Raw genomic sequence first — 15,973 nt, forward strand, 5'->3', positions numbered from 1 at the left:
ATAATAATGTGCAAATATAGTACAATTCAGGTGTACAAAGCCCCTTAGGGACACAGAAAGACTCACAGCGGTAATCACTTCCAAAGGTGATGCTAACATGTATTTACTCAGGGGTGTGAATACTAATGTAAGCGGTTTATTTCTGTATTTCATATTCAATAAATGTGTTTCTAAAAACATGTTTTCACTTTGTCATTATGGAGTATTTTATGTTGATGAGCATGACAAAATGTTGAAAAAGTCAAGGGGTATGAAAACTTTCTTAAGGCAAAGTATATTTAGTTCAACTAGCACCAAAGTGCTATCAGACTTCTAATACCACTGCAGGGTGAAAGGGAGCCATAAAATTGTGAATCACAAAAAAAAGAAAAAGTATAGAAAAGTATTTTGTGTTTTGAAAATACTAATTTCAGCTCTCAAAAGTATTTTGTTACAAAGTACATAAAATCAAACTTTATTTGTCACATGCGCCGAATACAACAAGTGAAGACCTTGCCGTGAAATGCTTACTTACAAGCCCTTAACCAACAGTGCAGTTCAAGAAGAGTTAAGAAAATATTTACCAAATAAACTAAAGTAAAAAAAAAATATATTAATAAAAAGTAACACAATAAAATAACAATAATGAGGCTATATACAGGGGGTACTGTGTCAGTGTGCCGGGGTACAGGTTAGTCGAGGTCATTTGTACATCTAGGTGGGGGTGAAGTAACTATGCACAGATAGTAAACAGTGAGTAGCAACAGTGTACAAAACAAACGGAGCGGGGTTATTTATCCAATTTGACGTTTTTCACATGTATCCTAAAAAATTTATCTAAAAGTATATTTTAAATGTATTTCTTTTGTATGGGTAGTGTTTGAAGCAGATGAGTTCAGTCAGTCTTCACTTCCAGCAGCATCAGAGCTGTGTCCCAAATGGCACCCTATTCACTTCATAGTGCACTGCTTTTGACCAGAGCCCAATAAGTAACGCACCGCATAGGGAATACAGTGCCATTTTGGACACAACAACAAACAACCTAACCCCACTCTGAGGTAACTACCCTGGGGCCTATAGGTTACCGTCTCCTGGTTAATAATTCATAGCACAGGAAGAGTCCACACAGTAAGCTAATGTAGCACACAATAACAATATGTGTGTCATGTTACCAGAATCTTTTACACTAATCTGGGTAATCAGGATTTTGGGTTTGGACTGACAATGACAGTAGCCCTCCACTCCCAGGGCTTGTCTCCAGTTATCGTCAGTGTCAGACAGGTGATGAGATGTACTGTATTATATGCAAATTGGGCACATATACAAAAGCAAAACATTTTGTATGGCAGAGTGATGGTGGCCGGCAACTTTTGGCATTGGTTGTCATCAGAGATGGGCATTATTTCTGCTACATGTATTTGAAATATGTATTTTAATTACTTCTGAGCTGAACTGCACTCCAATGTATTTTGTAATAAGAAACTTTGGAAAGCTGTAAGTTGTATCTTCAAAATACAAAATCCTTTTCTATACCATTCCTTTATAGCGGTTAAAAATGTTTTGGCCCTCTTTTACCCTACATTGGTATCAAAAGTCTGATGGCACTATGGTGTGATAAGAGTGTCTGCTAAATGTATGTGTATAGAGTGCCTATAGAAGGTCTATACCCTCTTTACATTTTTCCACATTTTTCACACATACTCCAAATGTTCAAAGTGAAAGAAAGTTATAGAACATTGGATAAGTCTCCACCCCCTGAGTTAATACTTGGTGGAAGCCAGTTTGGCAGACATTACAGCTGTAAATAATTTGGAATAAGATTCTACCAACTTTGCATAACATCTTTGGGCAACATACAGTGCTTTCAGAAAATATTCATACCCCTTGACTTATTCCACATTTTGTTGTGTTACAGCCTGATTCAAAATAGATTAAATCCCCCAAAATTCTCACCCATAACCCATAATCACAAAGTGAAAACATGTTTTTAGAATTCTTAGCAAATGTATTTATAATGAAATACGAAAATACACTACATAAACAAAAGTATGTGGTCACCTGCTCGCCGAACATCTCATTCCAAAATCATGGGCATTAATATGGAGTTGATGCTATAACAACCTCCCCTCTTCTGGGAAGAGTTTCCATTAGATGTTGGAACATTGCCGCGGGGACTTGCTTCCATTCAGCCATAAGAGCATTAGTGAGGTTGGGCACTGATGTTGGGCTATTACGCCTGCGTCGCAGTCGGCTTTCCAATTCATCCCAAAGGTGTTCGATGGAGTTGAGGTCTGGGCTCTGTGCAGGCCAGGCATTGGGGCATGTAGCGTTCTCCTGGCGTCCACCAAACCCAGATTCTTCCGTCGGACTGCCAGATGGTGAAGCGTGATTCATCACTCCAGAGAATGTGTTTCCACTGCTCCAGAGTTCAATGGCGGCGAGCTTTATATTACTTCAGCCGACGCTTGGCATTGCGCATGGTGATCTACGGCTGCTCGGCCATGGAAACCCATTTCTTGAAGCTCCCGATGAGCAGTGCTTGTGCTGATGTTGCTTTTGGAACTGTTCAAACTGAGGACGAACATTTTTATGCTCTACGCGTTTCAGCACTCGGCAGTCCTGCTCTGTGAGCTTGTGTGGCCTACCACTTCGCAGCTGAGCCGTTGTTGCTCCTAGACGTTTCCACTTCAAAATAATAACACATACAGTTGACTGGGGCATCTCTAGCAGGGCAGAAATTTGAAGAACTGACTTGTTGGAAAGGAGGCATCCTACTGTATGATGGTGCCATGTTGAAAGTCACTGAGCTCTTCAGAAAGGCCGTTCTACTGCCAATGTTTGTTTATGGAGATTACATGGCTGTGTGCTCGATTTGATACACCCATCAGCAATGGGTGTGGCTGAAATAGCCAAATCCACTCATTCATCGGGTGTCCACATACACTATATATACAAAAGTATCTAATTTACATAAGTATTCACACCCTTAAGTTAATACTTTGTAGAAGCGCCTTTGGCAGCGATTACAGCTGTGAGTCTTTCTGGGTGCGTCTCTAAAATTCTTCAAACTGTCAAATTGGTTTTTGATAATTGCTAGACAACCATTTTCAGGTCTTGCCATAGATTTTCAAGTAGTAAATCGGCCACTCAGGAGCATTCACATTCTTGGTAAGCATTTCCAGTGTAGATTTGGCTTTGTGTTTTAGGTTATTGTCCTGCTGAAAGGTGAATCTCCCTGTGACTGGTGGAAAGCAGACTAAACCAAGTTTTCCTCAAAATGTTTGCCTGTGCTAGCTCCATTCTTTTTATTTTTTATCCTGAAAAACTCCATAGTCCTTAATGATTACAAGCATACCCATAACATGATGCAGCCACCACTATGCTTGAAATGATGGAGAGTGGTACTCAGCAATGTGTTGTACTGGATTTGCCCCAAACATAACACTTTGTGTCGAGGACAAAAAGTTAATTGCTTTGCCACATTATTTACAGTCTTATTATAGCCTTGTTGCAAATAGGATGCAGGTCTTAGAATATTTGTATTCTGTACAGGCTTCCTTTTTTCACTCTGTCAATTAGGTAGTATTGCGTAGTATCTACAATGTTGTTGATCCAGCCTCATCCACAAACCTTAAACTCTAACTGTTTTATAGTCACCATTGGCCTCATGGTGAAATCCCTGAGTGGTTTCAAATCAAATTGTATTTGTCACGTGCCGAATACAATTCTTACTTACGAACCCTTAACCAACAATGCAGAGTAAAAAAAAGTAAGTAAGAAGGAAAAATACTAACACAATAAAATAACAATAATGAGGCTATATACAAAGGGTAGCGGTATCGAGTCAATGTGCAGGGGTACGGGGTTGTCAAGGTAATGTACAAGTAAGCAGGGGTAAAGTGAATATGCATAGATAATAAACAAAGAGTAGCAGCAGCGCATGTGAAGAATGTGTGTGTGTGTGTGTGTGTGTGTGTGTGGTGTCAATTTGCATGTGTGTAAATGTTTGTGTTGGAGTGTCAGTGTAGTATGTGTGAGTGTGTGGTTAGACTCCAGTGAGTATACATCATGGCTATGCAAGAGAGTCAGTGCAAGAAATAAGAAAAAATAAAGAATACAATAAGGGGTCAATGCAAATATTTGATTAACTGTTCAGCAGTCTTATTACTTGGGGGTAGAAGCTGTTAAAGAGCCTTTTGGTCCCAGACTTGGCACTCCGGTATCGCTTGCCGTGCGATAGAACAGTCAATAACTTGGGTGGCTGGAGTCTTTGCCAATTTTTAGGGTCTTCCTTTGACACCGCCTGGTATAGAGGTCATGGATGGCAGGAAGCTTGGCTCCAGTGATGTACTGGGCTGTACGCACTACCCTTCTGTAGCACCTTGCGGTTGGATGCCGAGCAGTTGCCATACCAAGCAGTGATGCAACCAGTCAGGATACTCTCAATGGTGCAGCTGTAGAACTTTTTGAGGATCTGAGGAACCTTGCCAAATCTTTTCAGCTTTCTTAAGGGGAATAAGCGTTGTCATGCCCTCTTCACAAATGTGCTGGTGGATTGGACCATGATAGTTTCTTAGTGATGCGGACACAAAGAAACTTGATGCTCTCGACCCGCTCCATTACAGCCCCTTCAATGTGAATGGGGGCGTGCTTGGCACTCATTTTCCTGTAGTCCATAATCAAATCAGCACCTTTGTCTTCCTCACGTTGAGGGAGAGATTGTTGTCTTGGCATCCCACTGCCAGGTCTCCGACCTCCTCCCTATAGGCTGTCTCATCGTCATTAGTGATCAGGCCTACCACAACTTGTCGTCGGCTAACTTAATGATGGTATTGGAGTCATGCATGGACACGCAGTCGTGGCCGTGAGAGGCCCCAGTGTTGAGGGTCAGCGTGGTGGATGTGTTGTTGCCTACCCTCACCACCTTGGGGCAGACCATCAGGAAGTCCAGGATCCAGTTCCAGATGGACGTGTTCAGTCCCAGTATCCTTAGCTTAGTGATGAGCTTGGAGGGCACTATGGTGTTGAACGCTGAGCTGTAGTCAATTAACAACATTCTCACATAGGTGTTCCTTTTGTCCAGGTGGGAAAGGGCAGTGTGGAGTGCAATAGAGATTGCGTCATCTGTGGATCTGTTGGGGAAGTTTGCGAATTGGAGTGGATCCAGAGTTTCTGGGATGATGGTGTTAACCTTTTCTCAATATAGGGGGTGCTGTTTCAACGTTACCATTTATCGTTCCCAAATTAAACTGCCTCGTACTCAATTCTTGCTCGTACAATATGCATATTATTATTACTATTGGATATAAAACAATCTCTAGTTTCTAAAAYCGTTTGAATTATGTCTGTGGGTGAAACAGAACTCTTTCTGCAGCGAAATTCATGACAGGAACTGCGAAGGTCTGAAAACGAGGCTCTGTTCTCAGATCAGTTTAAAGCTCTGTATGTATCCTATGGGTCGACATGAACTGCACGCGCCTTCCCCTGGATGTCAGTAACCAATGAGAATTGGAATGGAGTTTCTACGTAGATCTCARACCTTATAAAAGGSCATGGCATGGGGGGTGCGCTCYTTTCGACGTTCGTCAAGACGCAAWGGAGGACCTCAGGATGRYATGCTCAAAAGCTCTCGTTATAGGCCTAAGATATATCCGTCTGTGATTTAATTCGATATAGGTGTTAGAAACATCATAACGAAGTTATTTTAAACCGAGTTATATCAGTTTATGCAAGTATATTGYKATTTTCGGAATTTCCTTAGTATTGCGTTTTGARSATTTGGGCATGTCTGCGCCACATAGCTATTGTTAGCTGCTAGTTCCAAAGTTGAAGASGACGTTTTACAACCGAGCAACGATTCTTTTGGACAAAGGACAACTTGCCCAAGATTCTGATGGAAGCTCGTCCAAAAGTAAGAGCTATTTATGATGTTATTCCGTATTTATGTGGAAAAATGTAAAAGGATTTGTCCGCCATTATTGCGGCACTGGTCTGGCTGTAACGCACACTGTATGTCTAGTAACGTAATTTTTTTTGTTGTCAAGTTTACGATTATTTATCGATTAGATTAGGTGCATCTCCAAGATGGCGCCGGCCAGAATGCATGAAATGCTGCTACTGATCACATTGTATAACCACGATTTGTGCTGCTAAATATGCACATTTTCGAACAAAACCTATATGCATTGTGTAATATGATGTTACAGGACTGTCATCTGATGAAGTTTATCAAGGTTAGTCCAATTATATATCTTTTGCTGGATTGTTACGATCGCTAACATTTGCTGCTGGTAAATGCGGTTGTGTTTCTGGCTATTGTGGTAAGCTAATATAATGCTATATTGTGTTTTCGCTGTAAAACACTTAAAAAATCTGACATATTGGCTGGATTCACAAGATGTTGGGCTTTCATTTGCTGTACGCTGTGTATTTTTCAGAAATGATTTATGATGAGTAATTAGGTATTTGACGTTGGTCTCTGTAATTATTCTGGCTGCATCGACGCTATTTCAGATTGCAGCTGCAATGTAGAACTGTGATTTATACCTGAAATATGCACATTTTTCTAACAAAACATATGCTATACAATRAATATGTTATCAGACTGTCATYTGATGAAGTTRTTTYTTGGTTAGTGRCTRTTTATATCTTTATTTGGTCGAAATTGTGATAGCTACCTATGCAGGAAAAAAATGGTGGAGAAAAGAAAGTTGTGTCTTTTGCTATCGTGGTTAGCTAATAGATTTACATATTGTGTCTTCCCTGTAAAACATTTTAAAAATCAGAAATGATGGCTGGATTCACAAGATCTGTATCTTTCATCTGGTGTCTTGGACTTGTGATTTAATGATATTTAGATGCTAGTATTTACTTGTGGCGCTATGCTAGGCTATGCTAGTCAGCTTTTTTTACTGATGGGGGTGCTCCCGGATCCGGGATGAGTACTAAGTAGAAGTTAATGTGAGCCACTACCAGCCTTTCTGTAGTGAAGAAGCTGTGAGTCGAGAAGCAGGTGCAGGTGAAACATTTAATAAAACAACAAACATGGAACAAGACAACATAACTGTAGCATCGTAGCCTAACACAGGATCAATACTGACTGGGGAAGGAACCTATGGGAGTGCCAGATATAGGGGAGGTAATGAGTGTGGTAATGGAGTCCAGGTATGCCTCATGATGATGTGCAAGTGCGCGTAATGATTGATGCCAGGTGTGTGTAATGATGGATCCCAGGACCGGTGGTTAGCATACCGGCAACGTTGAACTCCGTAGGGGAGCAGCGGAGGTAGACATGAGACTTTCAAAGCAATTCATGACTACAGATGTGAGTGCTACGGGGCAGTAATCATTTAGGCAGGTTATCCTGGCATTCTTGGGCAAAGGGACTATGATGGTCTGCTAGGTATTACATACTGGGTCAGGGAGAGGTTGAAAAAGACACTTGCCAGTGAAGACACTTGAGAGCTGGTCAGTATATGTCCTGGCAATCCATCTGGCCTTGTGACCTTGTGAATGTTAACCTGTTTAAAGGTCTTACTCACATCGGCTATGGGGACTGTGATCACACAGTCTTCCAGAACTGCTGGTGCTCTCATGCTTGGTTCAGTATCGTTTGCCTAGAAAACGGGCGTAATAGGCATTTAGCTCGTCTGGTAGGCTCACGTCACTGGGCAGCTCGCGGCTTGGTTTCCATTTGTCCATGATCATTTGCTAGCCCTGCCACATCTGATGGGCGTCAGAGCTGGTTTTGTAGGATTCTATCTTAGTCCTGTATTGATGCTTTGCCTGTTTGATGGTTCATCGGAGGGCATAGCAGGATTTCTTACAATCGTCCGGATTAGTGTCCCGCTCCTTAAAACGGCAGCTCTAGCCTTTAGCTCAGTGTGGATGTTGTCTGTAATCCATGGCTTCTTGATGGGATATGTACGTACGGCCATTGTGGGGATGTCGTTGTCGATGCACTCATTAATTAAGCTGGTGACTGATGTGGTATGCTCCTCAATGGTATCGGATAAATCCCAGAACATATTCCAGTCTGTGTTAGCGAAACAGTCCTGTTGCTTAGCATCAACTTCATCGGACCACTTCCCTATTGAGCGAGTCACTGGTACTTCCTGTTTGAGTATTTTCTCTGAGGCAGGTATCAGGAGGATAGAGTTAAGGTCAGATTTTCCAAATGGAGGCCGAGGTAGAGCTTTTTATGCGTCTCTGTGTGTGGAGTAAAGGTTTTCCTGCATTAAAGTCCCCGGCCACAAGGAGCGATGCCTCCTTGAGCATTTTCTTATTTGCTTATGGCCTTATACAGATCGTTGAGTGCGGTCTTAGTGCCAGCATCGGTTTGTGGTGGTAAATAGAAAGCTACAAAGAAAATTGATGGAAAGTATCTTGGTAGATAGAGTACTTCATGATAAGCTGTAGACCACACTAACTCAGGCGAGCAAAACCTTGAGAATTCCTTAATATTAGAGATCGCGCACCAGCTATTGATGACAAAGAGACACACCACACGCTCCTTGATCTTACCGGAAGCTGCTGTTCTGTCTTGCCGATGCATGTAAAACCCAGCTACAGTACATTCAGAAAGTATTCAGACCCCTTGACTTGTTGTTACAGCCTTATTATAAAATGGATTAAAATAGTTTTTTCCCATCATCAATCTACACACAATACCCCATAATGACAAAGAAAAACTGGTTTTTAGAAATTTCTGCAAATGTATTCCAAATAAACTGAAGTATCAAATTTACATAACCATTCAGACCCTTAACATTTCTTTGCTGAAGCACCTTTGGCAGCGATAACAGCCTGAAGTCTTGTTGGCTATGACGCTACAAGCTTGGCACACCTGTATTTGGGGAGTTTCTCCCATTCTTCTCTGCAGATCCTTTCAAGTTGAAAGGTTGGATGGAGAGTTGCTGCACAGCTATTTACAGGTCTCTCCAGAGATGTTCAGTTGGGTTCAAGTCTGAGCTCTGGCTGGGCTATTCAAGGACATTCATAGACTTGTCCTGAAGCCACTCCTGCGTTGTCTTGGCTGTGTGCTTAGGGTTGTTATCTTGTTGGAAGGTGAACCTTCACCCCAGTCTGAGGTCCTGATGTCTCTGTACTTTGCTCCATTCATCTTTCCCTCGATCCTGACTAGTCTCTCAGTCCCTGCCGCTGACAAATGTCCCCACAGCATGATGCTGCCACCACCATGCTTCACCGTAGGGATGGTGCCAGGTTTCCTTCAGACGTGACGCTTGGCATTCAGGCCAAAGAGTTCCATCTTGGTTTCATCAGACCAGAGAATCTTGTTTCTTATAATCTGAGAGTCTTTAAGTACCTTTTGGCAAACTACAAGCGGGCTGTCATGTGTCTTTTACTGATGAGTGGCTTCCGTCTGGCCACTCTACCATAAAGGCCTTATTGGTGGAGTGCTGCAGAGACGGTTGTCCTTCTGGAAGGTTCTCCCATCTCCAGAGAAGAACTCTGGAGCTCTGTCAGAGTGACCATCGGGTTCAAGTCACCTCCCTGACCAAGGCCCTTCTCCCGCAATTGCTCTGTTTGGCCGAGCTGGCCATCTGTAGGAAGAGTCTTGGTGGTTCAAAACTTATTCTGTTTAAGAATGATAGAGGCCACTGTGTTCTTGGTCTTTCAATGTTGCAGACATTTTTTGGAACCCTTCCCCAGCTTTGTGCTTTGACAATCCTGTCTCGGAGCTCTAAGGACAATTCTTTTGACCTCATGGCTTGGTTTTTGCTCTGACATGCACTGTCAACTGTGGGACCTTATATAGACAGGTGTCTGCCTTTCCAAATCATGTCCAATTAATTGAATTGACCAGAGGTGGACTCCAATCAAGTTGTAGAAACATCTCAAGGATGATCATTGTAAACAGGATGCACCTGAGCTCAATTTCGAGTCTCATAGCAAAGGGTCTGAATAGTTATGTAAATTAGGTTTTTCTGTTTTTGTTTTTTTATAAATTTGCAAACATTTCTAGAAACATGTTTATGGGGTATTGTGTGTAGATTGATGAGGTTTTTATTTTATTTAATACATTTTAGAATAAGGTTATAATTTTAAAACATTTGTAAAAAGTCAAGGGGTGTGAATACTTTCCGAAGTCACTGTAACTGTCTATCATCCATGTCCTTGCAATGTTCGCCAGTAGAACGGAGTTGAAGGCGGATTATACACTCCCCAACGCAGTCTCGACAGGCATCCGGCTCGTCGTCCTCTGTAGTGGCCTTTCCTCTTCTTACCAATGACGGGGATTTGGGCCTTGTCCGGGAAGTGCAGTATATCCTTCGCGTCCGACTCATTAAAGAAAAAAATCCTTGTCCGGTTCGATGTGAGTAGTTGCTGTTCTGATGTCCAGAAGCTCTATTCAGTCATAGGAAACGATGGCAGAAACATTATGTACAAAAAAAGTGAAAAACTGCACAAAAATTGCACAATTGGTCATGAGCCCGAGTTAGGAAGGATGCCTGTATCTTTGTAGTGACTGGGAGTATTGATACACCATCCGAAGTGTAATTAATAATTATTGAATATTGAATATCTGCTTTTTTTTGTTAGTTTAGCACCAGTATGTGCCCTTCTTTGCTTCTTTGGGGCTCCAGAGCGACACAGTGGTCTAAGGCACTGCATCTCAGTGCAAGAGGCATCACTACAGTGCCTGGTTCTAATCCAGGCTGAATCACATCCGGCCGTGATTGGGAGACCCATAGGGCGGCGCACAATTGGCCCAGTGTTGTCCGTGTATGGCCGGGGTAGGTCGTCATTTTAAATTAGAATTTGTTCTTAAAACTTCATTGGGATAGGGGGCAGTATTTTCACATCCGGATGAAAAGCGTGCCCAAAGGAAACTGCCTGTTTCATAGGCCCAGTAGCTAGGATATGCATATAATTTGTAGATTTAGATAGAAAACACTCTAAAGTTTCTAAAACTGTTAAAATTATGTCTGTGAGTATAACAGAACTGATATGGCAGGCGAAACCCCGAGGACAAACCATCCCCTCCCCAAAACAATTCAGCTTACCACTGTTTTCAATGGCTAGTATTATCATTATAATCCCAAGTCCTCCCAAATTGCAGTTCATAGGGCTTCCACTAGATGTCAACAGTCTTTAGAAAGAGTTTCAGGCTGGTTTTGGGAAAAATTACCCAGAAATTGTAGTTTTTCTAGGTGGCTCCCATTTTGGCTGTAGTGTTTCCAAGCGTGTGGAGGAAAGCGCATTCTTTCTTATTTATCTCCGGTAATGAACATACTATTATCCGTCTTAAATTTGATCATTTATTTGCGTATTACGATACCTAAGGTTTGATTATAAACATTGTTTGACTTGTTTGGAAAAGTTTATTAGTAACGTTTGGGATTCATTTTGTATGCATTTTGATGAAGGGAAACTGGATGGATTATTGACTGAAGCGCGCCAGCTAAACTGAGTTTTTATGGATATAAAGAAGGACATTATCGAACAAAAGGACAATTTGTGATGTAACTGGGACCTTTTGGAGTGCCAACAGAAGAAGATCATCAAAGGTAAGACATTATTTATATTGCTATTTCTGACTTTCGTGTCGCACCTGCCTGGTTGAAAAATGTTTTTCATGTGTTGGTATGCGGGGCGCTGTCCTCAGGTAATCACATGGTTTACTTTCGCCGTAAAGCCTTTTTGAAATCTGTCACAGCGGCTGAATTAACAACAAGTTAAGCTTTATTTTGATGTATTACACTTGTGATTTTATGAAAGTTAAATATTTATAGTAATTTAATTTGAATTTGGTGCTCTGCAATTTCACGGGATGTTGTCGAGGTGTCCCGCTAGCGGCACGCCTATCCCAAACAGGTTTTAACTGACTTGCCTAGTTAAATAAAGGTTACATTTGAAAAAAATACAACAAAAAAACGTGAAGCATTAGAAAAACCTCCCTGGTCTTTGTGGTTAAATCTGTGTTTGAAATTCACTGCTCGACTGAGGGACCTTGTATGTGTGGGTTACAGAAATGACGTAGTCATAAAAAAAATGATGTTCAACACTTATTTTACAGAGAGTGAGTCCATGCAACTGATTATATGACATGTTAAGCACATTTTTCCTCCTGAATTTATTTAGGCTTGCCATAACAAAGGAGTTGAATACCTATTGACTCAAGACTTTTCAGATTTTCATTTTTAATTAATTTGTAAGAATTTCTAAAAACATAATTCTACTTTGACATTATGGGGTATTTTGTGTAGGCCAGTGAAAAAACAAATCTCAATTTAATTCATTTTCAATTCAGGCTGTAACACAAAACAATGTGGAAAATAATACTTTCTGAAGGCATCCATATTTTTTGTCAAAATTGCATAAACTCATTAAATTTGTTTGGGAATCATTGATGGACAGCAATATWCAAGCAATGTCTCAGATTTTTTTTAACAGATTTAAGTCAGGACTGAGACTAGACCACTCAGGAACACTCAACACCTCTTGAATAGCCAATTTAGTGTGTTTTGCATAAAAATGTGTGTAACTGTCCCAATTATACTATATCCTAGGGTTAGGTTTTCAGAAGACTGGGGTGAGTTTTCCTCTAACGTTTAGCTGGTCTTTGCTCCTTTCATATTTATTTTGATCCTAACAAACTCCCCAGTCCTGCCGGTGACAAACACCCATAACATGATGCTGTTTTGTCACATAAACTGAATTTAGGCAAACTATTAGACTTCAGCAACCAGGAAATTGTGGAGCGATTTCTGCATTTGCACCTTTAATTTGGAAAAATTTGAAAATGTGGAGTAAGTTGTTAAGATCTGCAGATCTGTTTTGATCTGTAATTTAAAATGTAATTTTAAGACAGCAAAATGTGAAAAAAAAGTTTAAGGGGGTGTATACTTTCTATAGGCACGGTCTTTTAAAAATGAACAATTACATAGCATGCTGAGAATTACTCTGATAAGCACCGCTCTGAAACAAGACCGATGTCAATGCTTTGCAGTTGTTCATTTTCACAAATAAATGTATATCTTGGTAATTTAGCAGATGCTCTAATCCAGAGTGACAGTGCATTCAACTAATGTAGATAAACAACAACATATCACAGTTATATCAAGGAAGATGTTTCTGTAACCTTTACTGTGAATGTTGTTGCTGTTTGGCCACCTACTTGCAAATTTATTTTTGTTTTAAATACAAAATATATGTATTTTAATTAATTACAATACTTTGCAATAGTATCTTATATTTTATTGCGATACATTTATCTTTAGGGTATTCTGTAAGAGTAACTTGTGATGTATCGCCATCCCTGGTTGTCATCATTGTCATCTCATAGCTGCAGTTACTCATGAGAGTTTTTTGGATTGTTTGCGGAATGGGTGTCACAAGGAGGAATATGTACACAACAGCAGGAACTATATAAGTGCTACTGTCTCTGCTTGATCACATGAATATGATCCTGACAGCAAATGACTGAGGATCACTTCCTATTTCCTTTCCTTTTGAATGTAGTTACACAATGAAAGGCGGTGGTTGTGAATGATTTAGGTCCTTCCGTAGTAGATACACTCACGTAGTTGAGCTATTGTAGCCTAACAGTGATGTAAATATTCTCACCCAACAGTCAGCCCAATACGGCTCCCCTCCTCTGCCTAATATAGACAGTGCCTCATGCTGGACTGTTGTCTTAGCGATAGGACTCCTCATTGTTTTGTTTTCCGTGGCATGAGCCTGTCACTATTACTCTACTGTGATTGTCTCCCCTGGTGTTCTGTGCTTTCACTACAATAACACTGCATTACCGCTTTGCTTTTCCACCAGCCTGATTTAACAGGTTGACTGGACTGACTGATGCCATCCAGACCTGGATTCAAACACTATTTGAAATCATTCAAATACGTTGAGCGTTTGCTTTAGCCCACCTGGAGTGTCAGGTGGGTAGGGTTTGCACTTTTGGCACTGTCTATTGGTTATTTTACAACAGGCAAACTTAATCAATCCCAGAAAAAAATATTTTTTTATGATTTYAAATAGTATTTGAACACAGGTCTGCTGCTCTCAAACAGAAAGTTAAAAGCTATTCCCACTGAGTCACACTCCCCAGTAATGCTGAACTAATGGGGCTTTTAAAGCCAGAGATTTTGGCAGTGTATTTCCACGAAGGTATGTTCCTATACCATTGTTTGGCACAGCATTCATTGGGAGACTTGAACTGTATAGCAAGTAAGAAAGTTTGGGTGTTCGTTATAAAAGAGGCAGTGTTTCACAGGTCTGTTGTGACTGGAATTACCAGCTAAATCATGCTGCCCTACCTGTGAATCTCACAATTTGCATCAGAGATACTAGGCATTTGCATTAGACATTTGCAAGATGCAAGATAGACAAGCTAACCTCATAGACATACCAGGTCCAGAGTGTGCATCATAGAGATTATACCATACATTTCTAGGATCAAGGTAGTCTGCTACTGTGCGTCTCTTATACTCTTTCATGACCTGCTCTTGGCTACACTTACTAAACTTTCAGTCCTCTATTAATGAAGGATGTCCAACGGGCTGCAGGCTTATGTTTCTCACTATCTACTGTAGTTTAACTCCAGTGGTTCTAGGGAGGCGGGGCCGGTCCATGTTCATTACAGCACTGTTTCTGTTCAATTGAATATTCCATAACGTAAAAACATACTGAACACAGCCCTGGTTATACTGGGATGAACGCTGCCCGGCCTCATCATACTGGTGAGCGATGCATTCAATTTGGTGCAACCAAGCTAGGGTTACTATTGTCCCAGGGAGGTTTAGATTTAGAATGGAATGAATGTCATATCATTGCTCCACCCCCACCGCTGACCCATTGGTGGCCTCCCTTCCAGGCAGATTGCTCAAGAGGGTCTTTAAAAATGGACGTTTATCCATGTCCTGAGGATGTCGGGAAATGCCTTCAAAACCGGCCACTAAGGGCAATAGTAAGTGCTATTCCCATCAAGTAAGCTTGGGTTTTGCTAGCGCTTTCTGTACTGGGGTGGCAGATAAGTATAATCCCATGACTCTGGATCTGAAGGTTGCATGTTTGAGCCCAGTGGTGGACACTCTTTTTTGTTGTTGTTTTGTTTAAACCCTATACCAAACCTTAACCCTTGCCTTAACTATTCGGAATGAGTGCCTAAACTTGATGTTTTAACCCTATCCAAAACCTTAACCCTTTACCTTATACAGTTGACGTTTGGAGAAACAGAACAATACTGAGCCAGGAGTCAACCCAGGGTGTCAAAACCACTTTAAATTGAACGTTTGGAGCAGCTTTGATATTTGACGTTGGGAAAACGTGGATAAACGTCTAATTCTGCAGTGAGACTGTGAGAGCTTGTTGCTTTCCTCAACAGCATCACTTAACATGCAGCTATGTTTAAAAAGGCCATCCGTATGGTTCAGCCTCCTGCGCTGATGCCCTGATCTCACACTCTATATATACAAACACAGAAAAACACGAACAGGTTTCAGCCAATCAGCCCCCCTATGAAAGTCCTCCCGATAATAGTTCTGTTCTAAATGTCCTTTGGAAAAGTGCTCCCTTGCCACCCCTCTGAGCACTCCCAGTAGGCCTCAGCCTAGAACGTGAGTGATACGTTATAGTTGCCTATATTTATACTCCAGCCCTGTGCACCACATCACAAGGGTCTGTTCTGAACCACTACATACTATATGTCTGAGAGAGCAAACAGACTCACTATCCCAATCACTTAGAGGATTATTTATTTTTTACTGGTCTTCCAGTGGGAACACATGAGGTCATATCGGACAAGTACATTAGTCCAAATTAAAAATGAATCCACATTGTTGAGCTCAACATCAACACACTGTACTCACATGGGGACCATATTATAAATAGTCTCTCTCTATCTCTTTGATTCACAGCCAGTTTATGCAGTACTGGGATTATAAGAATTAAACTAGACACATAAACGATTTGGTATTCAGATGAATCCCGACATATAATAACACAACCAGAACTACAGTATGTTATC

This window comes from Salvelinus sp. IW2-2015, linkage group LG8, assembly GCF_002910315.2.
Source record: "Salvelinus sp. IW2-2015 linkage group LG8, ASM291031v2, whole genome shotgun sequence".
NCBI classification, from domain to species: domain Eukaryota; kingdom Metazoa; phylum Chordata; class Actinopteri; order Salmoniformes; family Salmonidae; genus Salvelinus; species Salvelinus sp. IW2-2015.